Genomic DNA, 18,346 nt, shown 5'->3' on the forward strand with positions numbered 1-18,346 from the left:
CAGTGTCGCTGGCTTGGCCAGCATTTATTGCCCCTCCCTAATTGCCCTTGAGAAGGTGGTGGTGAGCTGCCTTCTTGAACCGCTGCAGTCCATGTGGTGTGGGCATACCCACAGTGCTGTTAGGGAGGGAGTTACAGGATTTTGACCCAGCAGCAGCACAGTGGTAGCGCTGTGTGCTATCTATAAGATGCACTGCAGCAACTCACCAAGACTCCTTCGACAGCATCTTCCAAACCCATGACCTCTATCACCTAGAAGGACAAAGGCAGCAGATGCATGGGAACACCACCACCTGCAAGTTTCCCTCCAAGCCACACACCATCCTGACTTGGAACTATATTGCCGCTCCTTCACTGTCACTCAGTCAAAATCCTGGAACTCCCTTCCTAACAGCATTGTTGGTGTACCTACCCTACATGGACTGCAGCAGTTCAAGAAGGCAGCTCACCACCAACATCTCAAGGGCAATTAGGGATGGGCAATAAATGCTGGCCTGGCCAGTGATGCCCACATCCCATGAAAGAATAAAAGAAAAAATGTTATCTAGCCATTACCTTTTGATTGATCCATCCATATCTTTCATTATTAGCAAGCATTATAAGCCTAAGACTTTCCCTTAGTTTCCTTAATTTAAAAAAAATGCATCACATGCTACAGACTACAATGATACTGTTACACATAACTTACGTTGCAGTAATACTGTACCAGTGGGGCACCGTGAGCTGATCTAGCCCACCTCACAATGAAAGGTCACAGACCTGAAATGTTAACTCTGTTTCTCTCTCCACAGATGCTGCCTGACCTGAGTGTTTCCAGCATTTTCTGTTTTTGGTTCACAATTTCTTTTGGCTCTCTAAGTAACAACACCTCATTCAAGATCATGGTCTGTTCCCATCTACTCACACTTGTTCCCGCTGTAGTTGTAGGAAGTGAGCTGGTGGCTAGTGATGCTCAGGTGGATATTGCATTTCTGGTCCACACGACTGGAGTCCACATGACTGGCAAACATCTCCCACCTTCACTTTTCATCAACGTCTGCAATATGACTTCCAGAATCAGATTGTTAGAAGCTGCAGGTGAGGGTCAGGCCCAAGCACTCTTGGTATGAGAACCAGCAGAGCAGTCTTATTGTTTTACTCATTACTGGAAGAGCGGCTGCTTCTGCTGGAATGTTTTTCGGAGATGAGCCTTTTCACTAATAATGCTCACCTTAGGCGGATTTATTGACAAGAGAAGGGAAGATTCTCTGTGGGACATGGGGAGCTCATGCTGGAGTAATTCAGTTAAACAAGACTGTCCATATAGTCTCATATAGGGCAATGGAGTCTTTGCATACCAGCATCTTTATCACCACCAACACACAGCCTGTCTACAGAAGGCCACAAATCTGGAAATTTGCAGGCATCCTCCCATTCCCTAGAATTTTTCAATGTCTCCAGCACTACAATTTGTGAGGTCCAGTACCACCGCGGACTGAGCTGCGAGATACAGTATTGTTGTATTCTGAGACAAGTAATAAGGTATTACAATAATTAAAGGCACTTGGTACACGATTAGGATAAGACTGCAGAGGCATCTACTTTCAGGCTGGCAAGTGGATCATTAGGCGCAGCCTGTTACATCGATATTTTCAGGACATATTTATCTGTCAACATCAATCTGGGACAACAACCCAGATTTACTGGGAGTGTAGAAGATTGTGCCAGGAGCAGCTACAGGTGCAGCCTAGAATGAGGCACCACCTAGTTAAACTACAATATAAGGCTACCTAAATGCTGAACAGCAAAAGAAGCATGTCATACACACAGCTTAAGCAGTCCCATAACAAAGGAATCAGAGCAAAGCTCTATAGCCTTATCGCATCCAGTCAAGAATGGTCGTAAACAATCAAGTAACGAATAAGCGGATAAGGTTTCATGTGTAGCACCTTGCTGTATCATAGTGGAGCCCGGAATGTGTGTGCAAGATGTAAGGATGAAGAATTTACGACCACTATCACCCAAAAATGCCAAAATGGACAGTCTCTGCCCATGGATACTGGTGTGCAGCCAATTTTTTTTTTTAGAGATACAGCACTGAAATAGGCCCTTCGGCCCACCGAATTCATGTTATTCCACATGGCATTACGAGGTAGATTTTACCCATTCTCCCCACCCCATCAGGCAGGAATGGGGTGGGATGTTAGGATGGCTTCGGTGTTATAGAAAGTTCTCGATGCATTCCCATTCACCTCCCATTGTAACTTACCTGAGAACAGGTGAGAGGGCTAAGCACCCCAGGCAGGTGGAGGCCTACTTTACATTGAAAGTCACAGCCCCCCGACACCATCAGTGCTGCAACATCATTTTAACTTCCTGATTTAGAAGGCCTCAAAGGGGCCAACCACGACAACTGATCCATGTCAGCAGTTCACGGAGTGGTCAGAAAAGGCCAAGGTAAATCAAAATGCTTTCCCCAGTACGAAATTCATGCCAGGGCCTTCCCTGTACATCCCTGGTGTTCTTGGGCTTCCAACTCAATTACTGCTCATGCCCATTGGCCTTTGTGTCACCTCCACCTGTTTCTAGCAGGAGACAACACCGGAATATTTAAGTGATGCCCTGCCATGCACCCTTGCCCACCCCAAGCATACCCTCAGTTAAAAACAAAGCCCTAAGAGTCGATAGAATGCATTTGGATATAGCAATGACTGTGGTGTCTGCTAACATCCCACGTTTATGTTTCACATTAAGCACTATCAGGTCCTGCTCTCATCTGTTAAAACTGCTCATTGTTCTAGGATCATCCTAGAATGCAAAGGTAACCCTCAGCTTCATTTTTCTACTGCTAACTGTCTTCTTAAGCCCCTCTCTTCTGTCTTCTCTGCTCTCACTTCCAACAATAAGAGCGAGGAGCTCATGGACTTCTTTGTAACTAAGATCAAGACCATCCAATCAGCTGCCTTTGCTGTGTTTTTTCCTTCCCTTCCACTAGCCCACTGGGTCAAACTTCCTTTAAAGCTCCACCCTGCCCTAGCCCTGAAATCACATCATTCTGTAACATCTCTCCTATCTCCCCTCATGCCGCCTTTGAGCTCAAATTGTCCGTGAGATCCACCTCCTACTCCCTTGATCTTATTCCCAGTATCCTTCTGATCACCCAACCTGCACCCACACTGTTACCTCTAGTGTGCCCTAAGGATCTATCCTGGCCCTCTCCTATTTCTTATCTGCCTGCTGCCCCTTGGCAACATCATCTGAAAACATAGGATCAGTTTCCATGGGCTGAAATTTCAGGTCTCCCTAAGGTCGGGAACAGAGGAGGGTTTTGGTCGGGGGGTCCGTAAGTACTGCCGCCAGCCGACGTGTCAGTTTCAGGCACTGATAATGTTAGGGTAGATGGCGGGAGAGGGATCCCGCTCTCCTCCGCTTTGATGCCAATTAAAGTATTTAAAAAGCTCATTAAGAGCTTGTTGGATGGAGAGGGTGGAATTTTGAAGAGGGCGCATGGGTTTCTGGAGGTGTCTGTTGCAGATTTGCTGAAAGGAATCAGGTACAGAGTGGGAAACCAGTCATGGCTGCCCTGTGGGATCACTCAGCCCCATAATAGGGTCGGCAGGGCAAAAGGAGACTTGGCATTTGGTAAGGAGGTGACTTGGCACTGTGCAGGGACAGAGTGCTCAGGCATTGAACGAGGTCATCACCTCCCTCGCAATGCAGGGGCAGAAGAGCAGAGAGTAATGTTGCCAAGAACAAATAGATGACTACCAGTCCAAAAGGAAGGCTGAGCTAGCAGAAAAGGCATGACCGTCAGATTTTGGGCCCAGTGGTGATGAGGGGAATGGTGGAACCCTGAGCAGAATGAGGGCACGGGAAAAGAAAGGGGAGCAGGAAGGCAACAAAGGCCATACCCTCACCACAGGATCTACCACCAAAGATGGAACCCTTGGAAATGACCAAGACAAGAGTGCCACCTCTGTTCTCACTGAGACTGCCTTGGGATGCTTTATTACATTAAAAGTGCTATATAAGTACTGGTTGTTATTGTAAATGAGGAAGACCCATGCATCAGAGCTAGCTCTTCCACTAACCAAGCTATTTCAGTGCAGCTATGACACTGACATCTACTGACAATGAGGAAGATTGTCTGTTAAGACCCACGCATAAAAAGTAAGACAAATTAAATCTGGCCAATTATCACCCATCAATCTCCTCCCAATCATCAGAAAAGTGAGAGAAGGAGACATCAATAATGCTATCAAACAAAGCTACCCATCAATAAACTGCTTGCCAATCCTCAGTTCAATTGAGCCAGCATCACTCAGCTCTAGAGCTCATCACCAGCCTTGAATGCAGTTGGGGATATATGTGCCAAGTGTCAAAGAGATGAGAGTTCCTTCGTCAGATACAGGAGAAGTGCCGTGAACAACAGATGCCCCTCTACATTGCTTTCATTGATCTCACCAAAGCCTATGACCTCGTCAGCAGACATGGTCTCTTCAGACTACTAGAAAAGATTGGATGCCCACCAAAGCTACAAAGTATCATCACCTCATTCCATGACAATATGAAAGGCACAATTCAACATGGTGGCTCCTCATCAGAGCCCTTTCCTATCCTGAGTGGCGTGAAACAGGGCTGTGTTCTCGCACCCACACTTTTTGGGATTTTCTTCTCCCTGCTGCTTTCACATGCGTTCAAGTCCTCTGAAGAAGGAATTTTCCTCCACACAAGATCAGGGGGCATGTTGTTCAACCTTGCCCGTCTAAGAGCGAAGTCCAAAGTACGGAAAGTCCTCATCAGGGAACTCCTCTTTGCTGACGATGCTGCTTTAACATCTCACACTGAAGAGTGCCTGCAGAGTCTCATCCACAGGTTTGCGGCTGGCTGCAATGAATTTGGCCTAACCATCAGCCTCAAGAAAACGAACATCATGGGGCAGGACGTCAGAAATGCTCCATCCATCAATATTGGTGACCACGCTCTGGAAGTGGTTCAAAAGTTCACCTACCTAGGCTCAAATATCACCAGTAACCTGTCTCTAGATGCAGAAATCAACAAGCGCATGGGAAAGGCTTCCACTGCTATGTCCAGACTGGCCAAGAGAGTGTGGGAAAATGGCGCACTGACACGGAACACAAAAGTCCGAGTGTATCAGGCTTGTGTCCTCAGTACCTTGCTCTATGGCAGCGAGGCCTGGACAGCGTATGTCAACCAAGAGCGACGTCTCAATTCATTCCATCTTTGCTGCCTCCGGAGAATACTTGGCATCAGGTGGCAGGACCGTATCTCCAACACAGAAGTCCTCGAGGCGGCCAACATCCCCAGCTTGTACACACTACTGAGTCAGCGGCGCTTGAGATGGCTTGGCCATGTGAGCCGCATGGAAGATGGCAGGATCCCCAAAGACACATTGTACAGCGGGCTCGCCACTGGTATCAGACCCACCGGCCGTCCATGTCTCCGCTATAAAGACGTCTGCAAACGCGACATGAAATCCTGTGACATTGATCACAAGTCGTGGGAGTCAGTTGCCAGCGTTCGCCAGAGCTGGCGGGCAGCCATAAAGACGGGGCTAAAATGTGGCGAGTCGAAGAGACTTAGTAGTTGGCAGGAAAAAAGACAGAGGCGCAAGGGGAGAGCCAACTGTGCAACAGCCCCGACAAACAAATTTCTCTGCAGCACCTGTGGAAGAGCCTGTCACTCTAGAATTGGCCTTTATAGCCACTCCAGGCGCTGCTTCACAAACCACTGACCACCTCCAGGCGCGTATCCATTGTCTCTCGAGATAACGAGGCCAAAGAAGTCCAAGAGATGAGAATAACTGGCCCTTAACATTAAAGCAACATTCAACTGAGCATGAAATCCTGGAGCCCAAGCAAAACTGAAACAGGATGGTTGTGTTTGTTGCAGACCAATCACTGAAGCCCCAGAACATCCCCACAGGAATTGCTCAGGGAAGCATTCTGGACCTTATTAAGTATTGGATGTAATACAAATGAAAAAAAGCTTAAAATTCCAAGTATCATTCAGAACTCGTTAATATTTAATGCTTGCTTACTGACAAACTTTCAAGAAAAAAATCAAAAATTTTTCCTTTGGTCCAGAAAAGTGCTTATGTATTTAAAAATAGCTCATATGTAATAACAATTTCTATTTTTTTTAAATAAAAAAAAAATCATTGGGATAACTCCCTTTCCCAGTGTATTGAAAGATCTCTTTCCCCTGTGAAGTAATTACTTCTGGCACATTTAATTTTGAGACAGGGAAAGGCAAACTGGAGAGAGAGAGAGAGAGATTGCTAACCACAAGTACATGAGGCACATTTCTATATTGTTGCAGTTCTGTTATTAAATTATCTGGATTATGGACTTTGAATCAATATATATATGCATCTACGATAGTGTGTACCACTAACTGTGGTTGATATCAGATTGATAAAGCAAGTGGCACAGCAAAGGACCAGAACTGGTGCTGAGGCCCTTAAAAGGAGGCAGGGCCAAAGTATCAGTCTGACAAGGCAAACAATTCCAGCGAAACATCAAGGACCAGACTCGTGGCAGTAGAAATATTAGAAAGAGCTCACATCTGAATGACTAAATAAAATGGAAGATGACACTTCATCTGCAGGCTTTCTAGTTTAAAAGACTGACATAGGATGAAGATATTCAAATCTGATTGAAAATCAATTCACACTGGCAAAGAAAAATTGGCATATGTCAGGAATTATACCTCTGCAACTGATAGATTTGGGGTTATGTTCTTCTTTATATCGAATTCCAGGGTAAAGGTAGCCACGAGTGTTCGAGGATTGGAGGAAGTAAAGGTAGTTTTTTTTGGCACTTCTACTGAACCAGCCACAACAGGCCAGCTACCGCAACTATACTGCAGCCATCATTCTCAGAAAGGAATATGTCATACAGTCACTCTGCTTCTCTTTCCACAGATGCTGCCAGACCTGCTGAGTGATTCCAGCATTTCTTGTTTTTGTGTCATACAGTCAGTCGGCTAGAACCCATCCTACCAGGTAACAGTAAGTTCAGCTGCACATCCACACAAAGTCATAAGTTTCTAGTTTCAGTATATCCAGAAAATATCCTTGTATAAAGACACAGACCAGTGTTAAACCTTTTTATTTTGTCATGCTATAAGTGTACTTGTGGTCCTGGAAATTATCTCCTCAAGAGTGGGGCTATGTAACAGAGCTCCTTTGCAGCTGACCTTATTGCAATCTGGAGAAGGGGTAGATAGTTAGCAGTATAACAGTGGTTTGTGCAATGCATTGTACAGATATAGACCCGAATCCTGGCAGTGTGAAATGGACCATCCAGGCATTTTGAAAACTGTACTCAGACTGATGTGAAATGACCATCTCGTGGGTGTCTCACACCACTTGCTTTAGTGCACTGAGATGTGAGATTAGAATATGACTACCACATTAGACTGCCACTTTCGTGTTGATGCATGCCAGAAACCACTTTGCATTGATGTGAGGTGACAGTCGATTTATAGACTAATATTTCAATTTGTGAAAATGCACTTTTCCAAAGATAAGTTACAAATGGTTTAAGAATTTTGCAACCAATGAAAAAGCAGCATTGAAAACACACCTTTCCAGTCTGCTGGGGTCTGTGAAATTCAGTAAGATGAATGAAATTGAATAATAAATATAAACCTCGATTGAAACTGTTTGCAGGCCGATAGATGGAGCTCCTGGTTCAGAGCCTCCCTCAGCGGGAGTGATGAACTTCTGCACATGTGCTTTGTGATATTCCTGATTTCCTGGTGATTAAGAAAATCGAATGTGCCATAGTTCAGACAAGCTTCAAACGCAATTCTCTACGCACACACCCATTGTGGTAGATTCCATCCAAACTCTCACTCCAAAACTTGACTTATAATGTGTGCAAGCAATCTATAAAAATGTCCGTATAAACCTTAAATGGCCAATTTTCCTCTTCTTCCTTGTCTCCAGAGTGTGCCTAAGATTACTCAAATTTTTTTGTCCCAGGCCAATAACATGGACCATGCACCCTGCCAGCCTAAGACTGGTCCCTGGCAGTGTGGGAACCGGTACAGAAGGGGTTAGGTGGAAACAGCCTATGATACCAGCAGATATGCTCCTGGCCACTAGCCTCAGGGCCTTCTGGCCCACTAGACCCACTAGGCGCAGCACCTGGGAAAATTATCCCTCATAACTTTGAAACTGTTGCCTGTGATATTAACATACAAACCAATTTACTTTAAATAGTATAATCCTGAAAGTACATGCACCTTTCAGTGCACTCCTGCTACAATTCAGATGGAAGTGCAGCAGAAATCCTGGCAAATATTCCAGGACATGGCTATGTAGCAAGACCATGTGTCGGCTTTTGCTGATAGTGTGATGGGGCTAGGAGCTTGTCATGGACAGAACTGGTGAGAGGGTTTGATATTGGGGATTAGGGGACTCCCTATACTGGGAGCCCCCTCTTTCCCAGCCTCAGTGGGACTCAGCTAAGTGTGAAGGCTGGCATGCCTAGTGAAATTAATTGTACTGTCCACTCATAGGCTGCAAGTGTCTCCTTCCAGGAGTGGTCCAGGCCAGGGAAGCAATCTGGAACCCCAAAGTAAATGTAATTTTGTTTTTCTGGTGCCTTAAGCATTAGAGTTTTCAGCCTGCATGGCTTGGTGGGCACCTGAGATGCACCCCTAGCTGCACAAGTGCATAGAAGCCCCTCTGTTAATGAGGTGCCTTCTTCTGACATCACAGGATGGATTTTCAATCTGAGGTCGGGAACCCGACCGTCAGATCATTTCCAGGTCCTGACCCTGCATCGCGTCAGTGCCAGTGATGCAATGTGATTTTTAAAGGGAAAGGCATAAATTGGCCTGGAGGCGAGAATGGCACCCAACTAGGGGCAGCGGGCAGGGGGAGGAGGCGGGAACTAGTTCTGGAGAGGGTGCTTTAAAAAGGCAAATGACAGCCATTACTTGGCTTTCCATTGTCTGGAGGAATGGAGCAGGAAGGAGAGCAGAGGGCCAGCAGCCTCATGGTCCACACAAGTGCTCAAATGCTCACTTGTCAAGCACGTCAGCTGCTCTGATCAAGCGATGGCAGCTTTGTTCCACTGCATGAGCACCTCAGTTAGACTATCCTTCTTTATACAAGATTTTTCATCAGCAGCCACAATCAATAATGGCTCCCTGCTGTGCTCCCAACAGTTGTGCACTAATGTGTCCCAGAGTGTTCGCTCTTCCCATTATTACCTTTGAAAATTTGATTCTGTCCATCTCCAGCCTCTTAACAAACTGATCAATGCGCTAAACAGCAAGTTAATTGGAGGCACCTGGGTTGTCAGCTTCCCCCACCACTGCCACCAACCCCCCCCCACCCCCCTCCCCCACCACCAACTCCTCCCTGGAAGTGTCAGAAGACTGACACATCACCCAAGTGCACTATTTTCAGAGCATGCCCAACCTCGTCCCTATGGGTGATTGAAAATCCAGCCCCACATTTCTTCTGGGGTAACTGCTGGTTGGTACCACTGGCAGCCTAGGCTCAGTGGTAGCACTTTTGCTTCTGAGTCAGGAGGTTGTGGCTCAAATCACACTTCAAGGATTTCAGCATGTAATCTAGGTTGAAACTTGAGTGAACTTTTGAAGGTGCCATCTTTCAGAGCAGACATTAAACTAAGACCCCATCTTCCCTTTATCGAAGAAGAGCAGAGAAGTTCTCCCTAGTAACCTGGTCAATATTTACCTCTCAATCAACGTGACTAAAACAAATTATCTGGTAATTATCTCATTGCTGCTTGTGCACCCTTGCTATGTGCAATTTGCGACTGTATTTTCTACAGCTACAACAGTGACTACATTTTAAAAGTACTTCATTGGCAGTAAAGCACTTTGGGACATTCTGAGGTCATGAAGGCTGCAATATAAATGCAAGTTCTTCTTTATGATCCCTGTGTGAGTTCAGGGCCACTGACAGAGGACGATCATAAAGACTACTATAAGGCATTCATACATTACCACAAACATTAACATCAGGGGTCATGTTACAGCTGTAAAATACACATGTATTTTTTTCTGCAATACATAAAGCCATATTTTCTATATTTTTTACTGACTTTTCCTCTTTGAAGTTTGTGATTGGAGTTCTAGTGGTCATTGAGATTTGCTTTGGCTTCACTTCGAGCAACAGGAAGTTGGAATAAATTAATGGTCTCCTAATTTGTTGAGAAAAAAACTATTTACAGCTAAAGTCTTATTTTAAATAACCTCTCTATGGATTTATAAATCTTTAATAATGCAATTTTTTCTCAAACATGTATGCTGTTCATTAGCTGCTTAATAAGCATTTTGACTAAGGCAAAAAGCCTGAAGGAGTTGACATTGGTCATGCAGCTCGGAGTACAAATCACAGTGCTACCTCCATATGACACAAGCATCACAATTTTCAGGCTTTGTATGCCAAAAAAAGAAATCACAACATATTTAAATTTATTGTGTACTGAACTCTGTGTCTCAACTGTTTTTCCCTGTAGTATCTATATATATATCATTAAAAGGTTTGCATCTGCAGAATATTCACAGTGTGGATTCTTGAGCTATGGAAAAGTGTACAAAGTGATAATTGGTAAGATGTTGATTTGCAAGGATTTGTAAGAGATTCCCCCTCCCGTTTCCCCCCTTTCTGATGGTTCTTGACTTTAGGATTTTATAAAGGACAAATTGCACAGTCACAGGGTTGGGCTGAACTACAAATTTCTTTATTTTAAAAAAAAACACCCCTCCTAAAACCCTGTTACAAAGATCTCTAACTAATCTAAAGGACACCACACGACATCCTGATTGGTTAGTCCGATTTAAATCCCTCCACGATTTAACCTTGGCGCTCACCCAAACACAAGTCACCACGACTTGAAAAACCACAGGCAAAACCCCAAATTCACTCAATTCGAAACCCAGACCCTCCCAGGATTTGGTTGCTATACTTAAAATTGTTTTAAAACTCTTAGCCCCAAATACTCCTTGGATTTGGCTGATCACTTAAAATCCCTCCATGCAGTTGGTCCTTCCGGTGAGAATTGTAGGTCCACGAGCCAGGTTGACCATTCCTTCTCGACTGCAGCACCCACAGAACAAACCCCTTGAAGATTTGACTGAAAAGACTGACAATCACCCACACGGCTGGTCATTACCAATGTTGATTGTAGGCCTGGACCTGAGATTTTTTTTTATTTCCAAAGTATACTTTATTCATAAAAATCTGTAAAAATTACATTACCAGTTTCAAACAGCACCAAGTCAAAAAATACAAACAGTGCAAAGGAGGTCCGTTTGCTTCATTACAATCATGAGTTGCCTCACAACCCTTCCATTTCACATTTGTCATGCCAATTACATTTTTACATTTTCCAGCAAATGAAAATTTTCCTGATACAGTTTGAGGGGTTTCCCATGGATCCAGCCCCTCAGCTCAGCTTGGTGGGGGGACCTTACACTGTGGTCTTTCCCCATTGAGCCTTTGCTGCGGCTGCCCCAAGCTTTAGTGCATCCCTGGACCTTGGAATGTGCCAGTCTGCAACATTCGGTCGTGGACAACTCTTTGCGCTGGAAGACTAGCATGTTTCGGGCCGACCAAAGGGCATCTTTCACCGAGTTGATAGTCCTCCAGCAGCAGTTGATGTTTGTCTCAGTGTGTGTCCCTGGGAACAGCCCGTAGAGCACAGACTCCTGTGTTACAGAGCTGCTTGGGATGAACTTCGACAAAAACCACTGCATCTCTTTCCACACCTGCTTTGCAAAGACACATTCCAGGAGGAGGTGGGCAACCGTCTCTTCCCCACCACAGCCACCACGGGGGCATTGTGCGGAGGGGGCAAGACTTCGGGGGTGCAGGAAGGATCTGACGGGGAGGGCTCTTCTCACCACCAGCCAAGCTGTCCTTCGTCACATAACTGCAGCTCCAAACCCTTCGATCTTCTCCCTTTTATGATGCTCCTTATCAAAATATCATCATCACATCTCCTGAAGTCATCCTGCTGGATGGTCAGCACTAAGCACCTTTTAATTCTTTTCCTCTGTTACCTGCCTGGTCCAGACAGATCCATTCAGTGCTGATATGATTTCCCTGACCAAGCACAATGAACTCCACCAAGGTGAGGTAACCCAGGCTCCAAAGCTAATATCTATGAAAGAGATTTCTGTCCTGACTTGACAGGAGTGAATGCTGTGCTCTGGGGCCAGTTAGTTGCAACAATGCCTCCCCAATCACTTAACATGATGGCAGTTATCCTGTGTCACTGTTATGATAATATCCCAAATTTCAGTCATTTAACAGTATCAGTTCTGTTGTGATGTTGGGATGTTTGAAAAGTGACTCATCGGAATGCAGCCTGCTTCAGTGTGCTTTGTGTTGAGGTTTGGCTTGTATTCACAGTACTAGTGTCCACGAGGGTTGGGGTTCCTTCCCCATCACCACAAAGTCCAGTTTTAAAGTCCAGTTGGGGGGGGGGTGGAGGAATTCCGATCCTACAGATTTCACACGTAATAAAATACAACCAATTAAAAAGCAAACAGACACTATGCCCAGCACTATCTATAATAAAAATCCTCCAAAGCAACCAATCAAAAATTGCAACATGAACCAATATCATGAACCATTAAGATGATGTCCACATATGTTACTCAACCTTACTTGGGTGATTGACCCAGATGTGATTTATTTATTTTTTAATAAAAGGCATGAGATTTCTCTATTTAGGATTTTACTATAGTGTGGTAATGTCATGTGTGCTGTCAATGTTGGATTGTTTGTGGATGAATTGTAGCACCAATTTATTTTCTATAACTTGGAAAGCCGTTTTCAGTTTGTTTGTACACTCGTAGTTGTGATCCTTTTTACGGTTATACAATTACTGGAGAGAGAGCCTGCACCATCCATGTTAGAGTGGCCAACATCCATGGGAAAGTACCTGCATTTATTTAGTGGCTTTTATGAGTCCAGGATGTTCCAGAGTAGTTTACAATCCATGAAGTACTTTGCAGTCTAGTCACTGTTGTAATGTAAGATAACATTATAAAGAATATCATTAATAGCTGTCAGAAATGCTATCTTTTGGATGAGACGTTAAACTGAATCTCCGTCTATATTCTCATGTGGCTGTAAAAGATCTCATGGCATTATTCAAAGAAAAACAGGGGAATTCTCCCTGGTGTCCTGGCCAATATTTATCATCAACAATGGCACTAAAGCAGATGATCATTATCACATTACTCTTTGTGGGGCTTTGTTGTGTGTGAATTGGCTGCTGCATTTCCTATATTACAACAGTGACTACACTTCAAAAGTACTTTTTTGGCTGTAACCTGCTTTGGAATGACTTAAATTTGTGAAAGGCACTATATAATTAAAAGTTCTTTTTAATAATCAATAAGAATATTGAAAATCACAAAATCAAGAGAGTCAGGTCCACGTGAAAACATAAAGGGCGAGAAATTGGTTTACACCTATATTTGGGTGCTGTTTTGTCATTTACCTGATCATAACATTGGTCAGAGCAGACCCCAAACTGCCGGCTGCCTGCGCACTCAGCAGGTGGCTAGGAACACAGGAACATAGGAGCAGGAGTAGGCCATTCAGCCCATCGAGCCTGCCCCGCCATTCAATTTGAACTTGGCTGATCATTCACTTCAATGCCATTTTCCTACACTATCCTCATATTTCCTTATGCCATTTGTATTTAGAAATCTGTAAATCTCTGCTTTAAACATACTCAATAACTGAGCTTCCACAGCCCTCTGGGGTAGAGAATTCCAAGGTTTCACAACCCTCCGAGTAAATAATTTTTCCTCATCTCTGTCCTAAGTGGCTTCCCCTTTATTTTGAAATTGTGTCCCCTGGTCTAGACTCCCAAACCAGATGAAACATCTTAGCTGCATCTACCCTGTCTATCCCTTTAAGTATTTTGTAGGTTTCAATGTGATCACCTCTCATTCTTCGAAACTCTAGAGAATACAGGCCCAGTTTCCCCAATCTTTCTTCATAGGACAGTCCCGCCATCCCGGGAACAAGTCTGATGAACCTTTATCGCACTCCCTCTCTAGCAATAATATCCTTCTTAAGGTAAGGGGACCAAAACTGCACATGTACTCCAGTGCAGTCTAACCATGGTTCTATACAATTGAAGTAAGACTTCACTATTCCTGCACTCAAATCCTCTTGCAATAAAGCCTAACATACCATGAGTCTTCCTAATTGCTTGCTGCAACTGCATGTTAGCTTTCAGTCACTTATTGACAAGGTCACCCTGGTTCCTTTGTACATCTATACTTTCTAATCTCTTACCATTTAAGAAATACTCTGCACATCTATTCCTCCTACCAAAGTGGATAACCTCAGATTTTTCCACATTATGTTCCATCTGCCACATTCTTACCCACTCACTAAGTCTGTCCAAATCCCCTTGAAGCCACTTTGCATCTTCCTCACAACACACATTCCCACCGAGTTTTGTGTCATTGGAAATATTTTCACCACCTCCAGCGTGATGCCACTACCAGTCGCATCTTCCCCTCCCTTCCCCTGTCAGCATTCCGAAGGGATCGTTCCCTCCGCGACACCCTGGTCCACTCCTCCATTACCCCCACCACCTCGTCCCCGTCCCAGGGCCCCTTCCCCTGCAATCGCAGGAGGTGTAATACCTGCCCATTTACCTCCTCTCTCCTCACTATCCCAGGCCCCAAACACTCCTTTCAGGTGAAGCAGCGATTTACTTGTACTTCTTTCAATGTCGTATACTGTATTCGCTGTTCACAGTGTGGTCTCCTCTACATTGGGGAGACCAAACGCAGACTGGGTGACCGCTTTGCAGAACATCTCTGCTCAGTCCGCAAGCAGGACCCTGAGCTTCCGGTTGCTTGCCATTTCAACACTCCCCCCTGCTCTCATGCTCACATCTCTGTCCTGGGATTGCTGCAGTGTTCCAGTGAATATCAACGCAAGCTCGAGGAACAGCATCTCATCTACCGATTAGGCACACTACAGCCTGCCGGACTGAACATTGAGTTCAATAATTTCAGAGCATGACAGCCCCCCATTTTACTTTCATTTTTAGTTATTTTTTCTTCCTTTTTTTTACATTCTTTTTTACATTTTTTACAATCTTTTTTTGCATTTATTTCAATTCATCTTAGTTTGTTCAGTTTGCTTACCCACTGTTTTTTTCAGGTTTTTTTTCAGGTTTGCACTTGCTGCTGTTCAATATTCAGTGTATTTACACCTAATCTGTACTAATGCTTTGTCTTTCAACACACCATTAACATATTGTTTGCCTTTGCTCCGCGACCTTTTGGTCAGCTATGTGGCCTGGTCCAATCTGCACCTTCTCCTTTGTTATCTCTTGCCCCACCCCCACCTCACTTGCTTATAATCTGTGACTTTTCTAATATTTGTCAGTTCCGAAGAAGGGTCACTGACCCGAAACGTTAACTCTGCTTCTCTTTCCACAGATGCTGCCAGACCTGCTGAGTGATTCCAGCATTTCTTGTGTTTGTGTTGGAAATATTACATTTGGTTCCCACATCCAAATCATTGATGTATATTGTGAACAGCTGGGGACGAAGCACTGATCCCTGCAGTACCCCACTAGTCACAATCTGCCAACACGAGAATGACCCATTTATTCTTACTCTCTGCTTTCTGCCTGTTAACCTATCTTTAATCCATGCCAATATATTACCTCCTATCCTTTGTGCTTTAATTTTGCTAACCAACCTCCTGTGGGGGACCTTATCAAAGGCCTTCTGAAAATCTAAGTATACCATGTCCACCGACTCCTCTTTATCAATTCTGTTGGTAACATCCTCAAAAAACTCCAACAGGTTCATCAAACATGATTTCCCATTCATAAATCCATGTTGACTATGTCCAATCAGATGATTATTATCCAAGTGTCCATTTATCACATCCTTGAGAATAAATTCTAGCATTTTCCCAACAACTGATGTAAGGCTAACAGCTCTGTAATTCCCTGTTTTCTCTCTCCCTCCCTTTATAAATAGTGGGGTGGCATTTGCTACCTTCCAATCTGTAGGAACTGCTCCAGAATCTATAAAATTTTGGAAGATGATCACCAATGCATCCACTATCTCCATAGCTACCTCTTTCAACACTCTGGGAAGTAGAATACCAGGTCCTGGGGACTTATCAAACTTCAGCCCCATTAATTTCTCCAATACAACCTTCTTATTAATACTAATTAACTTCAATTCCTCATTCCCCTGAATCCCTTGGATTTCTAATTCTGGGAGATATCTTGTATCTTCCTCAGTGAAGACAGACACAAAGTGAACATTTAGCTTCTCTGCCATTTCTCTATTTCCCATTATAAATTCTCCTGACTCTGCCTGCAATGGACCCACATTTGTCTCAGCGAAACATTTCCTTTTTACGTACCTGTAGGAGCTTTTACAGTCCACTGAGCAATGTGCGCTGATTGCATGTGGTGCAGCCAGCCTGCTCCCCTTAAAGGCAATCTATCCTTCTTAAAGGGAGCTGCACTGAATCAGAAGGCTGCAGCTGAATGCTATTACTGCAATTCTGAAGAAGAGAATTGGAACACCAGGAGAAAGAGGATCTGGTGCTGGAGGCCTTAATGCTGCAAGTGGATTGGATGAGAGAGGACATGTTTCTGCAGGGAGGCCATGAGCCCCTCAAAAAACACCCTCCAATAGGAATGGCAGCAGGTGGCCAGTCTAGCAACCCCCTCACTCACCTAGCAGCACTTCCTGGCACTCAGGATTCACACATGACATCCAGATACTCCATCTCATCCTCACATACGTTTCAATGATGCCAGCCTCACACCCACCTCTCACTGCCTCCGCCTACCTCCAGCTATTGAGCTTACAGCAAGAGCATCATTCAAACACAGTGCCACACAATAACTGACGTTCTGCCCTCTGTCTTGCAGGACAATGGCACCCGTAATTGAAGGGACCAGAGCAGAATCAGTGAGGGTCAAGGATGCCTGCATCTCCTGAGCCGTACAGAGGAGAACTTTGAGGATGATGGTATATTACTGCCTTACACCTTTTATCAAATCCCCACTCGCTCTCATCCTGTTATGTGACATGATGTGCAAGTTGCTGATGGTGTGACTATGGACCTCTTGCTTCCCATTCCAACACCCTCCTTTCCTCACTCCAACCTTCCCCTTATTGACTTTCTGCTTTCAGACACCCAAGAATTAGCCTGTCCAGCCACAAGGAGGAAGAGAGAGCAACACCACAGTACTAATGAAGACGCCCGTCACTTGACCTGACACTTACAACCATCAGGTCAGAACTGGCATTGCCATATCTGAGAGGCTAGTGTAGAGTTGAAATCTGCATGTGATGAGTTGCCGAGCACATGTAGGCTACAGCCAGGCTGGAGAAAAGGATAGTCCATGTGCCAGCTACCCAGAGTGCAAGGTTGCAGGCTGGTTCTGCTACAGGGGAGTCAGATGAGAACTTTAACGCAGCAGCATACAGGGGAACACTGATGAGAATGCACACTTAGAGCTGAATTTTGTGAGCCCATTGCGGGTCCCGCGGTGGACCCAGAAGTGGATGCCGTTCCCGCTAGTCACATGGGCAGCCAGCTCACTGTGATCACACAGCGGTCGGACACTTTACATAATGGAGGCATGGGGCCCGCAAAATCACACAGTGGGGGCGGGATGCGAGATGCCGAATATGGGTCAGATGACTCTGGAGGAGGTGCTGGCACCATATTTAAAGCCCTGCTTACATTGCTTCCTTGCACTCACTTGCTGCTAGTTCTTCACAACTGAGACCTGTGTTGCAGTGACTCTGGAACCCCCAAGCCCCAGAGGCAAACCCCACAGGACAGCCAAGCCAAGACATAGGGTGGCCCCATGGTTTAACAATGCATCCCTCCCGATTCTCCTCCGGGCTGCAAGAGAAAGGGGGGGAGGTTCTCTTCCCAAGTGATGCCAAGAAGAGGTCCACCCACCTAACCAAGCAAGCCTGGATAAAGATCACAGAGGAGGTCAGCAGCCAGGGGTCACCCCCCCAGACATGGGTACAGTGCAGGAAGAGGGTCAATGACTGCCTTCATTCTGCCTAGGTGACTGCTCCATAACTCTGTCCTTTTTTAGGGATAGCAAGCGGCAGGATGGAATCAGAGAAAGTTTACAGCATAGAAAGAAGCCATTTGGCCCATCATGTCTGTGTCAATTGATGCAAAGGGAGCCACCCAGCCTAATCCCACTTTCCAGCATTTGGTCCATAGCCCTGCAGGTTATGGCACTTCAGGTGCACATCCAGGCACCTTTTAAATGAGATGAGTTTTTCTGCTTCTACTGCTCTTTTGG

The sequence above is a fragment of the Heterodontus francisci genome, chromosome 5 (genome assembly GCF_036365525.1).
Source record: "Heterodontus francisci isolate sHetFra1 chromosome 5, sHetFra1.hap1, whole genome shotgun sequence".
Classification (NCBI taxonomy): Eukaryota; Metazoa; Chordata; class Chondrichthyes; order Heterodontiformes; family Heterodontidae; genus Heterodontus; species Heterodontus francisci.